The 24,253-nt window shown below is 49.0% G+C and overlaps 1 protein-coding gene across 1 annotated transcript in view; it reads right to left on the minus strand.

Moving 5' to 3' along the window:
• Positions 1-14,346, minus strand: part of LOC140454363 (guanine nucleotide-binding protein G(I)/G(S)/G(O) subunit gamma-8-like) — a 69,374-nt gene extending 55,028 nt beyond the window's left edge. Inside the window, exon 1 of the mRNA XM_072549069.1 lies at positions 14,279-14,346. The gene's annotated coding sequence lies outside the window, so the exon portion shown is untranslated. The remainder of the gene's footprint in view (positions 1-14,278) is intronic.
• Positions 14,347-24,253: the final 9,907 nt, after the last annotated feature.

Genomic DNA, 24,253 nt, shown 5'->3' on the forward strand with positions numbered 1-24,253 from the left:
CACTTACCACACACTCACACGCACACACACACTTACCACACAATCACACACACACACATACACACCCACACACATACTTACCACACGCTCACACTACACACACACTCACTCTCACTAATACACACTCACCCCACATTCACACATACACACTATCAACACCCACTCACGCACACACTCACCCACTCACCACACACAGACTCACACACACACTCAAACACACACACTCACCACACACACCACACACACCCCTCCCCACACACACACCCTCCCTGACACACACACACTCACACTCACCACACCCTCACACTCACACACACATACTCACACACTCACTCACCACACACACACTCACTCACGCATACTCACCACACACATACTCACCACACACTCACACACACACTCACCACACACCTACACATGCATGCATACACATAATCACACACACACTCACACTCACACACACACTCACACTCACACTCACACACACATGCACACTCTGCCACTCACACACACACTCACCACACACTATCACACACACACTCACCACACACTCTCTCTCACACACACACTCACCACACACACACTCACAACCACACACACGCAGTCACACACACACACTCACACACACACCCCTCCACACACACACACCCTCCCTGACACACACACACTCACACTCACACACATACTCACACACACTCACAACACACTCACACTCACACACACATACTCACACACTCACTCACCCCACACACACACTCACACATACTCACCACACACACTCACACACACACTCACCACACATCTACACACGCATGCATACACATACTCACACACACACTCACAATAGAACAATAGAACAATAGAACAATACAGCACAGAACAGGCCCTTCGGCCCAGGATGTTGTGCCGAACTTCTATCCTAGATTAAGCACCCATCCATGTACCTATCCAAATGCCGCTTAAAGGTCGCCAATGAATCTGACTCTACCACTCCCACGGGCAGCGCATTCCATGCCCCCACCACTCTCTGGGTGAAGAACCCACCCCTGACATCTCCCCTATACCTTCCACCCTTCACCTTAAATTTATGTCCCCTTGTAACACTCTGTTGTACCCGGGGAAAAAGTTTCTGACTGTCTACTCTATCTATTCCTCTGATCATCTTATAAACCTCTATCAAGTCACCCCTCATCCTTCGCCGTTCCAACGAGAAAAGGCCGAGAACTCTCAACCTATCCTCGTACGACCTACACTCCATTCCAGGCAACATTCTGGTAAATCTTCTCTGCACCCTCTCCAAAGCTTCCACATCTTTCCTAAAGTGAGGCGACCAGAACTGCACACAGTACTCCAAATGTGGCCTAACCAAAGTCCTGTACAGCTGCAACATCACCTCACGACTCTTGAATTCAATCCCTCTGCTAATGAACGATAATACTCCATAGGCCTTCTTACAAACTCTATCCACCTGAGTGGCAACCTTCAAAGATCTATGTACATAGACCCCAAGATCCCTCTGTTCCTCCACCTGACCAAGAACCCTACCATTAACCCTGTATTCCGCATTCTTATTTGTTCTTCCAAAATGGACAACCTCACACTTGGCAGGGTTGAACTCCATCTGCCACTCCTCAGCCCAGCTCTGCATCATATCTAAGTCCCTCTGCATCCGACAACAGCCCTCCTCACTGTCCACGGCTCCACCTATCTTTGTATCATCTGCAAATTTACTGACCCACCCTTCGACTCCCTCATCTAAGTCATTAATAAAAATTACAAACAGCAGAGGACCCAGAACTGATCCCTGCGGAACTCCACTTGTAACTGGGCTCCAGGCTGAATATTTACCATCTACTACCACTCTCTGACTTCGACCGGTTAGCCAGTTTTCTATCCAATTGGCCAAATTTCCCTCTATCCCATGCCTCCTGACTTTCCGCATAAGCCTACCATGGGGAACCTTATCAAATGCCTTACTAAAATCCATGTACACTACATCCACTGCTCTACCCTCATCCACATGCTTGGTCACCTCCTCGAAGAATTCAATAAGACTTGTAAGGCAAGACCTACCCTTCACAAATCCGTGCTGGCTGTCCCTAATCAAGCAGTGCCGTTCCAGATACTCGTAAATCCTATCCCTCAGTACCCTTTCCATTACTTTGCCTACCACAGAAGTAAGACTAACTGGCCTGTAATTCCCGGGGTTATCCCTATTCCCTTTTTTGAACAGGGGCACAACATTCGCTACTCTCCAGTCCCCTGGTACCACCCCCGTTGCCAGTGAAGACGAGAAGATCATTGCCAACGGTACTGCAATTTCCTCTCTTGCTTCCCACATAATCCTAGGATATATCCCGTCAGGCCCACACTCACACACACACTCACACACACATGCACACTCTGCCACTCACACACACACACTCACCACACACACGCACTCACACACACTCACACCCACACCCACATCACACACACACTCACATACCCACACACACGCACTCACACACACTCACACCCACATCACACACACCCACACACACCCACACACATGCACTCACACACACACACCCACATCACACACATATACTCACCACACACTCTCACACTCACACACACACACACACTCACACACACACTCACACACTCACACACATCCCCGACACACACACACTCACACCCCCGCGCACACAGTCGCACTCACACCCCCGTGCACACACATTCACACACATCCCCGACACACACACCCACACTCTCACACACACTCCCCACACACTCTCACAGACACACACCCATACTCACCACACACACACACTCACACGCACACACATTTACCACACAATCACAGAAACACTCACACACACACGCTCACCACACACACACACTTACCACACACACACACACACTCACCACACACTCACACTACACACACACACTCACTCTCACTAATACACACTTACCACACACTCACACGCACACACACACTTACCACACAATCACACACACACACATACACACCCACACACATACTTACCACATGCTCACACTACACACACACTCACTCTCACTAATACACACTCACCCCACACTCACACATACACACTATCAACACCCACTCACGCACACACTCACCCACTCACCACACACAGACTCACACACACACTCAAACACACACACTCACCACACACACACACACACACACACACACACTCACCACAAACTCACACACACACTCACACACACACTCACCACACACACACACGGGCACTCACACACACACTCACCACACACACCACACACACCCCTCCCCACACACACACCCTCCCTGACACACACACACTCACACTCACCACACCCTCACACTCACACACACATACTCACACACTCACTCACCACACACACACTCACTCACGCATACTCACCACACACATACTCACCACACACTCACACACACACTCACCACACACCTACACATGCATGCATACACATAATCACACACACACTCACACTCACACACACACTCACACTCACACTCACACACACATGCACACTCTGCCACTCACACACACACTCACCACACACTATCACACACACACTCACCACACACTCTCTCTCACACACACACTCACCACACACACACTCACAACCACACACACGCAGTCACACACACACACTCACACACACACCCCTCCACACACACACACCCTCCCTGACACACACACACTCACACTCACACACATACTCACACACACTCACAACACACTCACACTCACACACACATACTCACACACTCACTCACCCCACACACACACTCACACATACTCACCACACACACTCACACACACACTCACCACACATCTACACACGCATGCATACACATACTCACACACACACTCACACTCACACACACACTCACACACACATGCACACTCTGCCACTCACACACACACACTCACCACACACACGCACTCACACACACTCACACCCACACCCACATCACACACACACTCACATACCCACACACACGCACTCACACACACTCACACCCACATCACACACACCCACACACACCCACACACATGCACTCACACACACACACCCACATCACACACATATACTCACCACACACTCTCACACTCACACACACACACTCACACACACACACCCACACTCACTTACCACACACTCACACACACACACTCACAACGCCCACTCACACACACACTCACCCACACACTCACCACACACACTCACACACACAGATTCACCACACACTCACACACACACGCACACACTCAAAAACTCGCACACACACTCACACACGCAAACACACTCACACACATCCCTGACACACACACACTCACACACCTGCGTACACACACTCGCACTCACACCCCCACGCACACACACTCACACACATCCCCGATACACACACACCCACACTCTCACACACACACTCACACTCTCACTCAACACACTCTCACATACACACACTCACCACACACTCACACACACATACACACTCACCACACACACTCACACACACTCATTTACCACACACACACTCACCACACACTCACCACACACTCACACACACATACACAGCCACACACACTCACACACACATACACACTCACCACACACACACTCACACACACACACACATACACACCCACACACTCTTACCACACGCTCACACTACACACACACACTCACTCTCACTAATACACACTCACCACACACTCACACCCACACTTATCACACACACACTTACCACACACACACTCACCACACACTCTCACATACATACACACTCACACGCACATAGACACTCACCACACACATACTTACCACACACTCACACTACACACACACACTCACTCTCACTAATATACACTCACCACACACACTCACACACACTCACACACACACACACCCACACACTCATACACACACACTCACCACACACACGCACTCACACACACTCACACGCATGCACTCACACACATGCACTCACACACACACTCACACACCACACACATGCACACACACTCTCACACACACCACCACTCACACAAACATCCACACTCACACACACACCCACTCACAAACACACATACACACTCACACACACACACACACAAATCCGACATACACACAGTCACACCCCCAACACACACACACACACACTCACACCCCTGACACACACACACCCTGACACCCACACACACACACTCATTCACACATCACCCCGGACACACACTCAAACACACACACTCACACCTACACACTCACATACACACACTCACAAACGTACCCACACACACTCCCGACACATACACACCCCAGACACATACCCACACACATACCCACTCACACCCGACACACACCCACATACACACACTCACAAACGTACCCACACACACTCCCGACACATACACACCCCAGACACATACCCACACACATACCCACTCACACCCGACACACACCCACACACATACCCACTCACACCCGACACACACCTACACACTCACATACACACACTCACAAACGTACCCACACACACTCCCGACACATACACACCCCAGACACATACCCACACACATACCCACTCACACACCCACTCACACCCGACACACACCCACACACATACCCACTCACACCCGACACACACCCACACATTCGCACACACCCACACACACACTTACACATACACTCACACATCACCCACACACACTCACACACACAGTCACACACACCCACTCACACCCACACTCATACTCACACACACACCCTCACACGCCCACACACACACTCACACATACACTCACACATCACCCACACACACTCACACACACAGTCACACACACCCACTCACACCCACAAACACATTCACACACCCACTCACACCCACACTCATACTCACACACACACCCTCACACGCCCACACGCACACACACACACACACACTCACACACTCACCACACACTCACACATCCGACACACACACCCTCGACACACACACAGACTCACACACACACTCTCTCACATACACACTCACACACATACACACACCCTCACACAATCCAGACACTCACACACACCCACACTCACACAGACACTCACACACACCCACACACTCACACTCACATACACCCACACTCACACTCAACCACACTCACACAGACACTCACACACACCCACACACTCACGACACACACCCACATACACTCACTCACACACACACACTCACACATCACACACACACCCATACACATACACACGCACACACACACCCACACTCACACACACATACTCACTCACACCCACTCACACAATCACACATCATACACTCACACATCACACACACACACTGTCATAGACACACACATCACACACACACACACTCACACATCACACACACACCCACCGACATACACACATTCTCACACACACACACTCACAGACCTGACACACACACACACTCACACACACACACAATCCCGACACACACCCACACTCTCACACACACTCACACATCACACACACACCCACCCACACACTCACTCACACACACGCTCACACACACACACACACACACACACACACACTCACACATCACACACACACCCACACACACACTCACTCACACACACACTCACACATCACACACACACCCACCGACATACACACATTCTCACACACACACACTCACACATCACACACACACGCACACACACACTCACACATCACACACACACCCACCGACATACACACATTCTCACACACACACACTCACAGACCTGACACACACACACACTCACACACACACACAATCCCGACACACACCCACACTCTCACACCCACTCACACATCACACACACACCCCCACACACACACTCACACATCACACACACACACCCACACACACACACCGACATACACGCACTCACACACACACACTCACACACCTGGCACACACTCACTCACACACACACACACACTCACACACCTGACACACACTCACTCACACACACACACTCACACATCACACACAATCCCGACACACACCGACACTCACACACACACTCACACGCACACACACTCACACACACACACCCACACTCACACACAGACACTCACACAGTCACACACACTCAAACACACGCACTCACACACCCACACTCACTCACACACTCACACACACCCACACATATACACTCACACACACACATTCACATACACTCACACTCTCACACCCCCACACTCATTCCGACACACACCCACACACTCACTCACACACACACACACTCACACACACACATTCACACACACTCACACACATTCACACACACTCACACACACCCATACCCCCACACACGCACACACTCACACACACACCCACACTCGCGCACACCCACACTCACACACAGAGACACTCACACACACCCACACTCACACACACCCACATTCACTCACACACGCACACCCCTGACACGCACTCACTCACACACATTCACACACACACTCACACACACACACTCATACGCACGCACACATTCACACCCACACGCACACTCACTACACACACACACGGACACTCAAACACACACCCACACACGGACACTCACACACACACACACACATGGACACTCACACACACACACCCACACATGGACACTCACACACACACACCCACACATGGACACTCACATGCACACACACACGGACACTCACATGTACCCACACACGGACATTCTCACACACACACACACACGGACCCTCTCACACACACATGCGGACGCGCTCACACACACATACATGGACACTGAGGCTCATACACATACACTCTCGCACACCCACACACGCACACTCACACATACACTCTCATACACCCACTCTCACACAACCACACACACTCTCTCGCACAAAAACTCACACACACACACCCTCACACTCACACTCACACACATACTCTCACACCCACACACACACTCTCACATCCACGCGCACACTCTTACACACCCATACACACTCTCTCACACACCCACCTGCACTCTCACACAACCACACACACACACACTCACACACACTCTCACACCATAAACACACACTTTTGCATCCCCACACACGCACACTCTCATGCTCACAAAGACAGATGTACATGCACACACACAGATATACATCCACACAGACAATGACAGTCAAACACAAAGACAGGAGCACATGCACACACATACACACACACACACACACTCTCTCTCTCACACCACACATACACACACACACTCTCTCACACCACACATACACACACTCACTCACACCGCACATACACACACACACACTCTCTCTCACACCACACACACACACTCTCTCACACCACACATACACACACACACACTCACTCACTCACACCGCACATACACACACTCTCTCTCACACCACACATACACACACACACTCTCTCACACCACACATACACACACACACACTCTCTCTCACACCACACACACACACTCACTCACACCGCACATACACACACACACACTCTCTCTCACACCACACACACACACTCTCTCACACCACACATACACACACACACACTCACTCACTCACACCGCACATACACACACTCTCTTTCACACCACACACACACACTCACTCACACCGCACATACACACACACACACTCTCTCTCACACCACACATACACACACACTCACTCACTCACACCGCACATACACACACTCTCTTTCACACCACACACACACACACACTCTCTCTCACACCACACATACACACACTCTCTCTCACACCACACATACACACACACACTCACTCACTCACACCGCACATACACACACTCTCTCTCACACCACACATACACACACACACTCACTCACTCACACCGCACATACACACACTCTCCTTCACACCACACACACACACACACACACACACACACACACACACACACTCTCTCTCTCTCTCTCTCTCTCTCTCTCACCCCACACATACACACTGTGTGATGGATACAGTGAAGCATCCTCCAATTAAGTCATGGAAAAGAGACTATGTGCTCTCTGATTGGTGCATCGTGCAGATAGACGTACCTGACAGCCAATGAATATGAAGAGGTCCGGGGTTATGAACACACTTAGTGCCCATTGGTGGGCTGCTGGAGGTCGAGTGAGGTGCTTATCGAATGCAGCTTGGGCAGCTCATGTGTTTTGGGAGGCATTGATTTGTAATCAGTGTCGGGACCTTAACCCCTTCCCATTCACTCCCACTACACACAATCCCAACGGGTCCAAACCCCTTCCCATTCACTCCCACTACACACAATCCCAATGGATCCAAACCCCTTCCCATTCACTCCCATTGTGCACAATCCAAACCCCTTCCCATTCACTCCCACTACACACAATCCCAACGGGTCCAAACCCCTTCCCATTCACTCCCACTACACACAATCCCAATGGATCCAAACCCCTTCCCATTCACTCCCATTGTGCACAATCCAAACCCCTTCCCATTCACTCCCATTGTACACAATCCCAATGGATCCAAACCCCTTCCCATTCACTCCCATTGTACACAATCCCAATGGACCTGAACTTCTTCCCATTCACTCCCATTGTATACAATCCCAATGGATTAAAACCCCTTCCCATTCACTTCCATTGTACACAATCCCAATGGACCTGAACTTCTTCCCATTCACTCCCATTGTATACAATCCCAATGGATTAAAACCCCTTCCCATTCACTCCCATTGTACACAATCCCAATGGACCTGAACCCCTTCCCATTCACTCCCATTGTATACAATCCCAGTGGATTCAAACCCCTTCCCATTGTCTCCCATTGTACGCAATCCCAATAGATGCAAATTGCTTCCCATTGTCTCCTTGCTTCCCAATTGACTGAAACCATTCCTGTGAATTCACGTCCGGGTGTGAGGATAGGGTACCTTGACCACATTCCCCTCTTTATCTATGTCTGTTTGTTCCATATACTAACTATGGTGCACCCACAATGTGGTGTGTGCTCTGCTCTTGTATGAAAGCCTTGATTCAGTTCCCTGAACTTAACCACAGCACGGCTGTTACCCCGCCCGCACCCTGGAGTTCCATCTTGAATCAGGAAGGCCAGGCGTGGACAATACATGAAGCTGGAATCTGACTGCGATGACTCCTGTAGCCCAATAGTCAGCAATGTAGAACAGACACTTGAGAGATTGAGGAGCATGACCCCAGCCATAGAGAAGGCACAAAGTTAAGGATTGGGATGTTGGGGGGTAGGAGAGGGGGGAGTAGGATTCGGTGAGACAAGACGATAATTTTGTCAATAGGTCCATCCTATTGGTCCCAGGAACCTGAGAGTTCTCAGTGTGTCTGCCATTCAGCCTTCAAACAGTTAATGTGCAGGGTTAGAGTGACGTTCGGCCTAGTTATGGATTTGGGGCCTGCATTCACAGTGGGCCTGTAAAAGTCCAGTTGCCATGGTGACTGGATGAATGGTGCTCATTCACCCGACGATCTGGGTGTGGAGTACCAGAGCAGACAAGGCCCTGAAAGGCAAAATGCAGATTACTGAGCAATTAGCCAGCTGCAGCATGAAGTGTTTGTGAGCTGAGAGGAGTGAGGAGATGGCTCTGTGTGTGTGTGTGTGTGTGTATGAGTGGTGTGTGTGTGTGAGTGAGTGTGTGTGTCTGTGTGTGTGTGTGTGTCTGTGTGTGTGTGTGTGAGTGTGTGTGTGTGAGTGTGTGTGTGTGAGTGGTGTGTGTGTGTGAGTGAGTGTGTGTGTGTGTGTGAGAGAGAATATGTGTGTGTATGTGAGTGTGTGTCTTAGAAAGAGTATGTGGGTGTGTGGGTGTCTGTGTGTGTGAGTGTGTGAATGGTGTGTGTGTTTGTGTGTATTTGTATGTGGGTGTGTGTGTGTGTGTGTATCTGTGTGTGTGTCTGTGTGTATTTGTGAGAGTGTGTGTGAATGTGTTTGAGAGTGTGAGAGTGATGTGTGAGTGTATGTGAGCGTGTATGTGTGTAAGCCTGTGAGAGTGTATGTGTGTGTGAGAGAGTATGTGTGGGTGTGTGAGAGTGAATGTGTGAATGTGTGAATCTGTGTGTGTGTGTGTGTGTGTATGAGTGTGGAGTTTCCACAATCCCCCCGTGTCTCTGTGGGTTTCCTCCAGGTGCTTCGGTTTCCTCCCACAGTCGAACGATTTGCAGGTTTGGGGTGGATTGGCCATACTAAGTGCAGGAGGATGGGTTGGGTCTGGATGGGATGCTCTTTGGAGGGTCAGTGTTGTCTCAGTGGGCCGAATGGCCTGCTTCCACACCTTAGAGACTCTAACTCCTCCTTGAAAATATTGAATGTTTCGGTCTGAGCCACTTTCTGTGGCAGAAAAATCCCCAGATTCCCCACTCTCTGGGTGAAGACATTTCTCCTCATCTCAGTCTGAACGTTATCCCTAGACTGTGACCGCCCCCCCCCCCCCCTGGTTCTGGACTCCTGAGGAACATCCTTCTTGTGTTTACCCCTGTTAGAATTTTATGGATTTCGGTGCGATCCTCCTGAACTCCAGAGACTATAATCCTAGTCTCTCCTCATCCGTTAGTCCTGCCATCCCAGGACTTGGTCTGGGAAACCTTCACTGCCCTCCCCTCTATAGAATGTACATCCATTCCCAGGCAAGAGAATAGCCTTACTGCAGGCAAGGCAACGGCTTCCCTTCACCCCTTCAACCTCCATGGCCTTTGATTGGACCTCCTGAGAAGCTCCCAGTATGCTTTGCTTCACCAACATAAGAGAGTCATGGAAACAGGCCCTTTTTGGCCCAGCACATTCCTGTTGACCAGATGTCCCAGACTGAACTCGTCCCATTTGCCTGCGTTTGATCCATATCCCTTTAAACGTTCCCCATCCATGTACCTAGCCAATTTTTTTTTTAGATTAGATTAGATTCCCTGCAGCATGGGAACAGGCCCTTCAGCCCAGCAAGTCCACACTGACCCTCCAAAAAGAACCCATTCCCCTATACTTAACCCTGGCTAATGCACCCAACATTATGCTCAATTTAGCATGGCCAATCCACCCTGACCTGCACATCTTTGGACTGTGGGAGGAAACCGGAGCAAACCCACACAGACACGGGGAGAATGTGCAAACTCCACACAGACAGTCGCCCGAGGGTGGAATTGAACCTGGGACCCTGGTGCTGTGAGGCAGCAGTGCTAACCACTGAGACACTGTGCCGGCATTGGCAGCTATTTTTTTTTACCAGTGAGGCTCCCAAGCACTGGAATTCTCTCCCCTCCTTTTAAGATGCTTCTCACATCTGGACTCTTTCTCTGGTCACCCGTCTATTGGCTCGGGCTCCAAAACAGTTTGATCATCTTTCCAGCATTTTGTCTTGTTGGGCAATGTTTATTATTTTGTGTGTCTGTGTGTGTCTCGGTATGTGTGTGTGTGTGTGTGTGTGTGTGTGTCTCTGTGTGTGTGTCTGTTTGTGTCTGTGTGCGTGTGTCTGTCTGTGTGTGTGTGTGTGCCTGTGTGTGTGTGTTTCTGTGTGCGTGTGTCTGTGTGTGTCTGTGTGTGTGCGTGTCTGTCTGTGTGTGTGGGTCTGTGTCTTGTGTGTGTGTGTGTGTGTGTGTATGTGTGTCTGGGTGTGTGTATGTGTGTATGTGTATCTGTGTGTGTGTATATGTGTCTAGGTGTGTGTATGTGTGTGTGTGTCTGTGTGTATGTGTGTGTGTCTGTGTGTGTGTGTCTGTGTGTATGTGTGTATGTGTGTGTATGTGTGTCTGGGTGTGTGTATGTGTATGTGTGTGTGTGTGTGGCTGCATGTGTGTGTGTCTGTGTATGTGTGTGTGTCTGTGTGTGGCTGCATGTGTGTGTGTGTCTGTGTATGTGTGCGTGTCTGTGTGTGTCTGTGTGTGTATGCGTGCGCATGTGTGTGTATCTCTGTATGTGTGTGTGTATGTGGGAGTGTATATGTGTCTGTGTATGTGTGTGTATGAATGTGTGTGTATATGTGTGTGTGTCTGTGTGTATGTGTGTCTGTCTGGGTGTGTGTATGTGTGTCTGGGTGTGTGTATGTGTGTCTGTCTGGGTGTGTGTATGTGTGTCTGGGTGTGTGTATGTGTGTCTGGGTGTGTGTATGTGTGTCTGTGTGTGTGTATGCGTGCGCATGTGGGTGTGTCTCTGTATGTGTGTGTGTATGTGGGAGTGTATATGTGCCTGTGTCTGTGTATGTGTGTGTGTGTCTGTGTGTATGTGTGTGTGTATGTGTGTCTGTCTGAGTGTGTGTATGTGTGTATGTGTGTCTGTGTGTGTGTGTATGTGTACGTGTGTGTCTGTGTGTGTGTGTATGCGTGTGTGCCTGTGTGTGCATGTGGGTGTGGGTGTGTCTGTGCATTTGTGTGGGTGTTTGTGTGTGTGTGTGTCTCTGTGTGTATGTGTGTGTGGGTGTCTGTGTGTGTGTGGGTGGGTGTCTATGTGTGTGTGTGTGCATGTGCATGTGTGTTTGGGTGTCTGTGTGTGTGTGGATGTGTGTGTATATGTGAGTGTGTGTGTGGGTGTGTCTGTGTCAATGTGTGTGCATGTGTGTGTGTGTCCGTGTGTGCGTGTGTATGTCTGTGTGTGTGGGTCTCAGTGTGTCTGTGTGTGTGCGTGTGTGGGTGTCTGTGCCTGTGTGTGTGCGTGTATGTGTGTGTCTGTGTGTATGTGTGGGTGTGTGGGTGTCTGTGTGTGCCTGTGTCTGTGTGTGTGTGTGCGTTTGTCTGTGTGTGTCTCTGTATGTGTGTGTGTGGGTGTGTGTGTCTGTGTGTGTGGGTGTGTGTGTGGGTTTCTCTGTGTGTCTTGGTATGTGTGTGTGTGTGGGTGTGTGTGTGTCTGTGAATGTGCGTGTGTGTGTGTCTGTGTGTGTGGGTGTGTGCGTGTCTGTGTGAGTCTCGGTATGTGTGTGTGTGATTGTGTGTCTGTGTGTAGGTGTCTGTGTGTAGGTGTCTGTGTGTGTGGGTGCCTGTGTGTCTCGGTATGTGTGTGGGTGTGTGCGAGTCTGCGTCTGTGCATATACAGTCCAAATAGAATGTTCCGGAATGTGGCGATGGGGTTTGCAGACAGAACCCATTCCATCAGGAGCAGGAAAGGAGATTAGGCAAGCTTCCTGTCTCAAGGCTCCTTAAAAAAAACTCCAGCCATGCCCTCCCAATCCTAACATTCCCCCCCAACTCTCCTCCCTCACCTCCCCCACTATCCTACTTGCCTCATATTACCTCTAACATTTCTCAGTATGTCGCGGGGTTCCCCAGACCGGCTTGAGGTCTGGCTCCAGCCTCTGTCCTTTGATGGCCTCCCACTGCCCGCCCCTCCCCATCCACCCCTGCCAAACCCCGTCTAGACAAGACCTCGTCTGTCTTCGGCCTACACCCCATCCCCCAGCCCTTCTGGACAGAACTGCTGTTTCCTTTCATTCAGACAGCTGTGTGTAATGTCTCACAGCTGGTTCGAATTCGCATGGTGTTTATGTCTCTCTCTCTCTCACACACACACACACAAACGCAAATCCAAACAGAGGGAAAACGTTTCCCAGGGAGAGGGCAGCATGGTCAGTCAAACTCGTTCAACTCGGGCCCCATTGTGACCCAAAAGCCCCAGTCCTCACCATCCTAAAGGTTATAGCGTTGCTTCATCTGTGAGGAAATATTGACACAAAATACCCTCAAAATACCCCATATCGGCCGGCTTGTGCTCAACGTGTGATGAGGAAGGGGCATAACCTTTCTTTAGGAGTGAGGCCTTTTAGGATTAAGGCCCAAGAGCACTCTCTTTCACACAAAACATCACAAATATCCCTCCACCTCCCCCCAAGGAATCTATTGCACCTCAGAGTCCACTAAACCTTCACAAAATAAACCAGATAGACTTTAGATTAAGGAATAAAGGAAGGGTAGTATTGAGGTACAAGGTCAGTCAGGGTTGACCTGATGCAGGGAACAGGTTCATGAGCTGAGTGAGAGTTAATCGTTAAAAATTTGTTCATGGGCCTCGCTAGCTAGTTTCGCCCTGGGGCCAGTTTTTTTTTATTTATGCCCGGGATGAGGATAATGCCATGGCCAGGCCAGCATTTTATTACCCACCCCTAATGGCCCAGAGGGCAGCCTAAGAGTCAACTGCTTTGCTGTGGGTCTGGAGTCACATGTAGGCCATACCAGAGGAGAGTGGAGATATCCCTCTCTGAAGGACACCAGCAAATCTGAAGGGGTTTTACAGCAAATTTCAGTAGCAACAGGGTGGCCATGGGGGTGAGGTTTCGTTTTTAGTTCTCAGATTTGTTGTTAAATTTAAATTTGATCATGAAGGGGTTTGAACCAAGAGATGGTGTCAATCAGAAACAAGAAGAGAAATTGCTGGAAAAGCTCATCAGGTCTGGCAGCCACTGCGGAAAGGAAGGGTCAGTAGACCCAAAATGTTCACCGCTGACTCAAAAATGGTAGCCCCGGTGGTTTTAGATTACTAGGCCAGTGACCGAATCACTACACCATCACCTCTCTGTTTTTCTTTTCAGCAAACTGTTAAAAACTATATTTCCTTGTCGCGATTGAACCTGCCTCCATTACATTTCCAGACAGTGCACCTTGTATCCTAAACTACTCACTGTGTAAAAATGTGTTTTCCTCACTTTGCTTTTGTTTCATTTCCACAGCTCTTTAACTCATATGCCCTCTCATTCTTTTATTTCTGTTTTACAAGATTTACAAAGATCTTGCCGGGTTTGAGCTATAGGGAGAGGCTGAACAGGCTGAGGCTGTTTTCCCTGGAGCGTCGGAGGCTGAGGGGTGACCTTATAGAGGTTTATAAAATCACAAGGGGCATGGATAGGGTAAATTGACAAGGCCTTTTCCCTGGGATAGGGGAGTACCAAACTAGGTTTAGGGTGAGGGGGGAAAGATATTAAAGGGACCTGAGGGGCAGCTTTTTCACGCAGAGGGTGGTACGTGTATGGAATGAGCTGCCAGAGGATGTGGTGGAGGCTGGTACAATTGCAACATTTAAAAGGCATCTGGATGGGTATATGAATAGGAAGGGTTTAGAGGGTTATGGGCCGGGTGCTGGCAGGTGGGACTAGATTGGATTGGGATATCTGGTCGGCATGGATGGGTTGGACCAAAGGGTCTGTTTCCATACTGTAAAACTCTATGACTCTTTAAACAAATTGATGTTTTATAGATTTTAAATGTTATTGTCATGTGTACTCAAGTACAGGAGTACAGTGAAAAGTGTATAATGTCACCACACAGGGAACCATCTGGAGTACAAACGTACAAATAAGAGTAAAAACCTTAGGTACAAATAAGATGGAGGTATAAAGTAGTAAGAGAACTGAGAATTAAAACGTTAAGCTTTATTTTACAGAATAACAGAAAAATACAGACTTTCTTGAGTCAACAAAACACTGAGTTTCTCAATTACTAAATGTGAGATTTGAAGTGAGAAGCGAGCCTCCCAAAAAAAATGAAGTAGCTTGAAATGTTATACGTCTGAAACTTTGAATTGTTCATGCAGGATATTCCACTTTGGGGAAGTTACACTGAATGGTACCAGTTGTATTGTTGTTGGTAATTGAACAGCTGATCTCTGGCTTTGGAAGTTGATTGAAATTTATTTGGTTGATCTAGTGATGACTGGATGTCATCACTCAGGGTGATGAGTTGTTCTGCGCCTCCTTTACCTGCAGCGCACGGGAGTTTAATGGCTATTCTCAGGCTTTAACAGTTCAATAAATCCACATGCTCATGTATCAGGCCACCAACACAGGGTGCAGTCAGTCTATAACATTTTTGTAGATTGGTGGAAGGGTAAAGCACAAGACCAGGACGACAGGAGATGGCTCCCTGCTGACAGGGATAGGTAGTCAGCTTTTATCTTCTGTTTTTGTCATCACAGAATCCCTACAATGTGAAAACAGGCCACTTGGCCCAACACATCCACGCCCATCTGAAAACATCCCACTCCCCCACACTATCCCTGTAACCTTATATTTCCCACGGCCAATCCACCCTAACCTGCACATCCCTGGACACTATGGAGTAATTTAGCATGGCCAATCCACCCTAACCTGCACATCCCTGGACACTATGGAGTAATTTAGCATGGCCAATCCACCCTAACCTGCACATCCCTGGACACTATGGAGTAATTTAGCATGGCCAATCCACCCTAACCTACACATCCCTGGACACTATGGGACAATTTAGCATGGCCAATCCACCCTAACCTGCACATCCCTGGACACTATGGAGTAATTTAGCATGGCCAATCCACCCTAACCTACACATCCCTGGACACTATGGGGTAATTTACCATGGCCAATCCACCCTAACCTGCACATCCCTGGACACTATGGGGTAATTTAGCATGGCCAATCCACCCTAACCTACACATCCCTGGACACTATGGGGTAATTTACCATGGCCAATCCACCCTAACCTACACATCCCTGAACACTATAGGGTAGTTTAGCATGGCCAATCCACCCTAACCTACACATCCCTGAACAATATGGGGTAATTTAGCATGGTCAATCCACCCTAACCTACACATCCCTGGACACTTTGGGATAATTTAGCATGGTCAATCCACCCTAACCTACACATCCCTGAACACTATGAGGTAATTTAGCATGGCCAATCCACCCTAACCTGCACATCCCTGGACACTATGGGGTAATTTAGCATGGCCAATCCACCCTAACCTACACATCCCTGGACACTATGGGGTAATTTACCATGGCCAATCCACCCTAACCTACACATCCCTGAACACTATAGGGTAGTTTAGCATGGCCAATCCACCCTAACCTACACATCCCTGGACACTATGGGGTAATTTAGCATGGCCAATCCACCCTAACCTACACATCCCTGGACACTATGGGGTAATTTACCATGGCCAATCCACCCTAACCTACACATCCCTGAACACTATAGGGTAGTTTAGCATGGCCAATCCACCCTAACCTACACATCCCTGAACACTATGGGGTAATTTAGCATGGTCAATCCACCCTAACCTACACATCCCTGGACACTATGGGGTAATTTACCATGGCCAATCCACCCGAACCTACACATCCCTGAACACTATAGGGTAGTTTAGCATGGCCAATCCACCCTAACCTACACATCCCTGAACACTATGGGGTAATTTAGCATGGCCAATCCACCCCAACCTACACATCCCTGAACACTATGGGGTAATTTAGCATGGCCAATCCACCCTAACCTACACATCCCTGGACACTTTGGGATAATTTAGCATGGCCAATCCACCCTAACCTACACATCCCTGGACACTATGGGGTAATTTAGCATGGCCAATCCACCCTAACCTACACATCCCTGGACACTATGGGGTAATTTACCATGGCCAATCCACCCTAACCTACACATCCCTGAACACTATAGGGTAGTTTAGCATGGCCAATCCACACTAACCTACACATCCCTGAACACTATGGGGTAATTTAGCATGGTCAATCCACCCTAACCTACACATCCCTGAACACTATAGGGTAGTTTAGCATGGCCAATCCACCCTAACCTACACATCCGTGAACACTATGGGGTAATTTAGCATGGTCAATCCACCCTAACCTACACATCCCTGGACACTTTGGGATAATTTAGCATGGTCAATCCACCCTAACCTACACATCCCTGAACACTATGGGGTAATTTAGCATGGCCAATCCACCCTAACCTACACATCCCTGGACACTATGTGATAATTTAGCATGGCCAATCCACCCTAACCAACACATCCCTGGACACTATGTGGTAATTTAGCATGGCCAATCCACCCTAACCTACACATCCCTGGACACTATGGGGTAATTTACCATGGCCAATCCACCCTAACCTACACATCCCTGAACACTATAGGGTAGTTTAGCATGGCCAATCCACCCTAACCTACACATCCCTGGACACTATGGGGTAATTTAGCATGGCCAATCCACCCTAACCTACACATCCCTGGACACTATGGGGTAATTTACCATGGCCAATCCACCCTAACCTACACATCCCTGAACACTATAGGGTAGTTTAGCATGGCCAATCCACCCTAACCTACACATCCCTGAACACTATGGGGTAATTTAGCATGGTCAATCCACCCTAACCTACACATCCCTGGACACTATGGGGTAATTTACCATGGCCAATCCACCCGAACCTACACATCCCTGAACACTATAGGGTAGTTTAGCATGGCCAATCCACCCTAACCTACACATCCCTGAACACTATGGGGTAATTTAGCATGGCCAATCCACCCCAACCTACACATCCCTGAACACTATGGGGTAATTTAGCATGGCCAATCCACCCTAACCTACACATCCCTGGACACTTTGGGATAATTTAGCATGGCCAATCCACCCTAACCTACACATCCCTGGACACTATGGGGTAATTTAGCATGGCCAATCCACCCTAACCTACACATCCCTGGACACTATGGGGTAATTTACCATGGCCAATCCACCCTAACCTACACATCCCTGAACACTATAGGGTAGTTTAGCATGGCCAATCCACACTAACCTACACATCCCTGAACACTATGGGGTAATTTAGCATGGTCAATCCACCCTAACCTACACATCCCTGAACACTATAGGGTAGTTTAGCATGGCCAATCCACCCTAACCTACACATCCGTGAACACTATGGGGTAATTTAGCATGGTCAATCCACCCTAACCTACACATCCCTGGACACTTTGGGATAATTTAGCATGGTCAATCCACCCTAACCTACACATCCCTGAACACTATGGGGTAATTTAGCATGGCCAATCCACCCTAACCTACACATCCCTGGACACTATGTGATAATTTAGCATGGCCAATCCACCCTAACCAACACATCCCTGGACACTATGTGGTAATTTAGCATGGCCAATCCACCCTAACCTACACATCCCTGGACACTATGGGGTAATTTAGCATGGTCAATCCACCCTAACCTACACATCCCTGGACACTATGTGGTAATTTAGCATGGCCAATCCACCCTAACCTGCACATCCCTGGACACTATGGGGTAATTTAGCATGGCCAATCCACCCTAACCTACACATCCCTGAACACTATGGGTAATTTAGCATGGCCAATCCACCCTAACCTACACATCCCTGAACACTATGGGGTAATTTAGCATGGCCAATCCACCCTAACCTACACATCCCTGAACACTATGTGGTAATTTAGCATGGCCAATCCACCCTAACCTACACATCCCTGGACACTATGGGGTAATTTAGCATGGTCAATCCACCCTAACCTACACATCCCTGGACACTATGTGGTAATTTAGCATGGCCAATCCACCCTAACCTACACATCCCTGAACACTATGTGGTAATTTAGCATGGCCAATCCACCCTAACCTACACATGCCTGAACACTATGGGGTAATTTAGCATGGCCAATCCACCCTAACCTACACATCCCTGGACACTATGGGGTAATTTAGCATGGTCAATCCACCCTAACCTACACATCCCTGGACACTATGTGGTAATTTAGCATGGCCAATCCACCCTAACCTGCACATCCCTGGACACTATGGGGTAATTTAGCATGGCCAATCCACCCTAACCTGCACATCCCTGAACACTATGGGTAATTTAGCATGGCCAATCCACCCTAACCTACACATCCCTGAACACTATGGGGTAATTTAGCATGGCCAATCCACCCTAACCTACACATCCCTGAACACTATGGGGTAATTTAGCATGGCCAATCCACCCCAACCTGCACAGCTTTGGATTGTGGTGGGAGCCCGGATCACCCGAAGGAAACCCACACAGACACCGAGAGAATGTGCAAACCCCACACAGTCGCCTGAGGCAGGAATCGAACTTGGGATCCTGGCGCTGGGAGGCAGCAGTGCTAACCACTGAGCCCCCGTGCCGCCCGTCCTTCTATCTGAATGTTCGCGGACTCTCTGCAGGTGTCGCTATGTTGTCGTCCACCAGGTTTATTTGAAATCACAAGCTTTCAGCGAGGTGCCCCTTTGTCAGGGGAAGTGACTTTATCCAGCCCAGCCAAACACCAGTACCTCCAAATCACCTCTCAGCCAGATAACTGCACATGCACATTCATTACTATCTTCTTGGCCAGTCCTCTTCGAAGCCAAAGGTGTGTTCTGTTCTCGTGTGCCATCAAGACAAATAATTACAATGTATGCCTCTCGCCCATCTTATTGTCCAGACCAGAGACTGTCAACATATATTAAGAAAGAAGCCCAGACCCTAACTCTTCATGTTTTTAAAGGCAATTCTCAGGGACCGTGTTCCAGATGCAATTCAATTGGTTCTACTGTTTGATGTTAAGCGAAACATAATTTATTCAAACACTGCAGTTAAAATACAGCAACAGAAAGAGGAGCTTGGAATACCTTAACTCCACGGGAAAACTTAACAGAATAATGAATCATTTTACCACTAAACAGTAACTGTTCCAATATTGTGGCATCCCATATACACACCCTAGCTGAAAGGCCAATTCAGGAAACATGATTGTCTCACATGCAGCTCTTCAATCCAAGAGAAAAGATCATCAAAAGACAATTCTGAGAGAGAGTGTAGTAGCTGGGAGGGATTCACTGCCTTCCAGCCCTGCTGATAGCCCAGTAATAATGGCTGAAAGTTAAAATTAAAAAGCCTGAGCTTGGCAACGCCCAGTCAGGTTGCTTCTATTGTTCCAACCTTAAAAAAAAGGACCCAAGGCCTCACAAGTGGTTTATCTTCTCATAGACTGTTCATCACCCATCCCCCAGCCTCTCTTTAAAGGAAACCAAGACTAAATGCACCTTTTAACGCGACAGCATCATCACACCCATGACAAGATGATCCACCCATTCTCTCTCGCTTCTTGTGGAATTTTGCTGTGAGCTGTGCAGTGTTCCCTCCATCACAACAGTGTCTACACTTCAATAAAATAGCTGGGAAATGCTTTGGCACATCCTGAGGTGCTACATAAATGCAGGTCGGTCTAAAGTGGGCGACAGAGGCTGAGTCGGAGGCAGCCTCAAACCCTCCAGCCTGGAGAGGCAGCTCAGGGAGTCCGAGGTTTGTTTTGTTTTGAAACAGCGGATGAAAGAGGAGAGCGAGACCAGAAACCAAGAGTTTTTTTTTAATGCATTTGTTCTCAGGATGTGGGTGGATCTAATCTTTCCGTCTTTGGCTCGGCGTCAAATTCTTTTCAGGAACGCTCTGGGAAGCAGCTCGAGGCTTCATTCCTAATGTGATAGGCGCTATAGGAATGCAGGTAATGGAGGGGGTGGGGGGGGTGCAGGATACTTTTTGTTGCCGGAGTTGATATGTCGCAGAATGGCCCTGAGACAACACAAGTCCTTTTCCCCAGTGACTTACCGCAGTCTCTGGCTGGCTTCCATGAGCTCGGAATGACAGCCCTGTGCCAAAATGGAAACATCCTTCAGCAGTGTGCTCCCACCCGCTGGTTAAACAGAAAGATCTCGTGGCTTTGGCAGGGTTTGACGACAGCTTAATAATAGCCCTGGAGCCCTGTGTGAAAGGCTACGCTATCAGGATCGACTTGTACATGGGACTACGCAGCTTAAGGAACAGGCCATTCGGCCCAGCAAGACCGTGCTGGTGTTTCCACTCCTCCTCCCTTCCCCCATCAAAATCCACCATTGTAATCCTCGACTCCCGTCACCCCTTATACCCTATCTAGGTTCGCCTTGAATGGTCCACTCCATTATGGAATTGGGATCCCCCTTCACAACCCTCCGGGGTTTCTTGTGAACTATGGGCGGCACTATAGCTCAGTGGTTAGCACTGCTGCCTCACAGCGCCAGGGACCCAGGTTCGATTCCAGCCTCAGCTGACTGTCTGTGTGGAGTTTGCACATTCCCCCCGTGTCTGTGTGGGTTCACTCCGGGTGCTCCGGTTTCCTCCCACAGTCCAAAGATGTGCAGGTCAGGTGAATTGGCCGTGCTCAATTGCCCATAGTTTTAGGTGCATTAGTCAGGGGGAGATGGGTCTGGGTGGGTTACTCTTCGGAGGGTCGGTGTGGACTTATTGGGCCGAAGAGCCTGTTTCCACACTGTAGGGAATCTAATCTAATCCTCTGTCCCCATCTCAGAGTTATATTCCTGTAGAAAGGTGGTCCCTTTAGGAACATTTGTCTTTTAACAATCACATCGGTGAACGCCTCTGACACCCTCAAGATGAGAGTGGTGCTGGAAAAGCACAGCAGGCAGCTTTTGCCCAACACGTGGATGTTCCTGCTCCTCGGGATGCTGCCTGACCTGCTGTGCTTTTCCAGCACCACACTAATCTTGACTCTGATCTCCAACATCTGCAGTACCCACTTCCTCCACTGACACTCTCCCCATCCTCCAATCGATAAAATATTCAGGGCTGATAAAATGTTTCATGACGCATTTGAATGGGAAATCCTTGATAATGGGGCCTTCGTTCTCCCATCACGGTTACAGCCACCCACGCAAAAGACATTGGTCAATAAAGCAGCTTGAGCACATGTAAAGAGAGACCGCCAGGAACCTGAGTGTTGGCTCGTAGGAGATGGACATGTTTCAAAAACCGAAAGGACTGCAGATGTTGTAAATCAGAAACAGGAACAGAAATTGCTGGGAAAGCTCCGCAGGTCTGGCAGCACCTGGGGAGAGAAATCAGAGTTTAACGTTTCGGGTCCGTTGACCCGGTTCTGAGGAAGGATCACCGGGGCAGAGACGTTAACTCTGATTTCTCTCCACAGATGCTGCCAGACCTGCGGAGCTTTCCCAGCATTTTCTGCTTTCGTGACATGTCGAGCTACATTCTGTAGATCATCAAGAAAAGGGTCAGCATCTCATTTCCTAATTCACCCGTCCGGATGGCGGCACATATTCCAGTCCCAACTCTTGCTGGGTCCATATAAGATCCTTCTGTTCAATTCATGTTCTCTGTCCATCAGGTGGTTCCCAGGGCAACCAAAGATGAATCAATCCTGAAACAAAGGGCTTTGGTCCCTCTCTGTTGGGTCAGGTGATCTCCTACGGGGGCCTGTGAGAGGTCACATTTGCCCAGTTTACACGGAAACATATTGCGGACATTGCGGACCCAACTCAACCATCAGGATTTCATTCAATTGTGGAAATGTTCATCTAATTAACTAGCACAGGGTTAGATACAGAGTAAAGCTCCCT

This window comes from Chiloscyllium punctatum, chromosome 29 (genome assembly GCF_047496795.1).
Source record: "Chiloscyllium punctatum isolate Juve2018m chromosome 29, sChiPun1.3, whole genome shotgun sequence".
Lineage (NCBI taxonomy): Eukaryota > Metazoa > Chordata > Chondrichthyes > Orectolobiformes > Hemiscylliidae > Chiloscyllium > Chiloscyllium punctatum.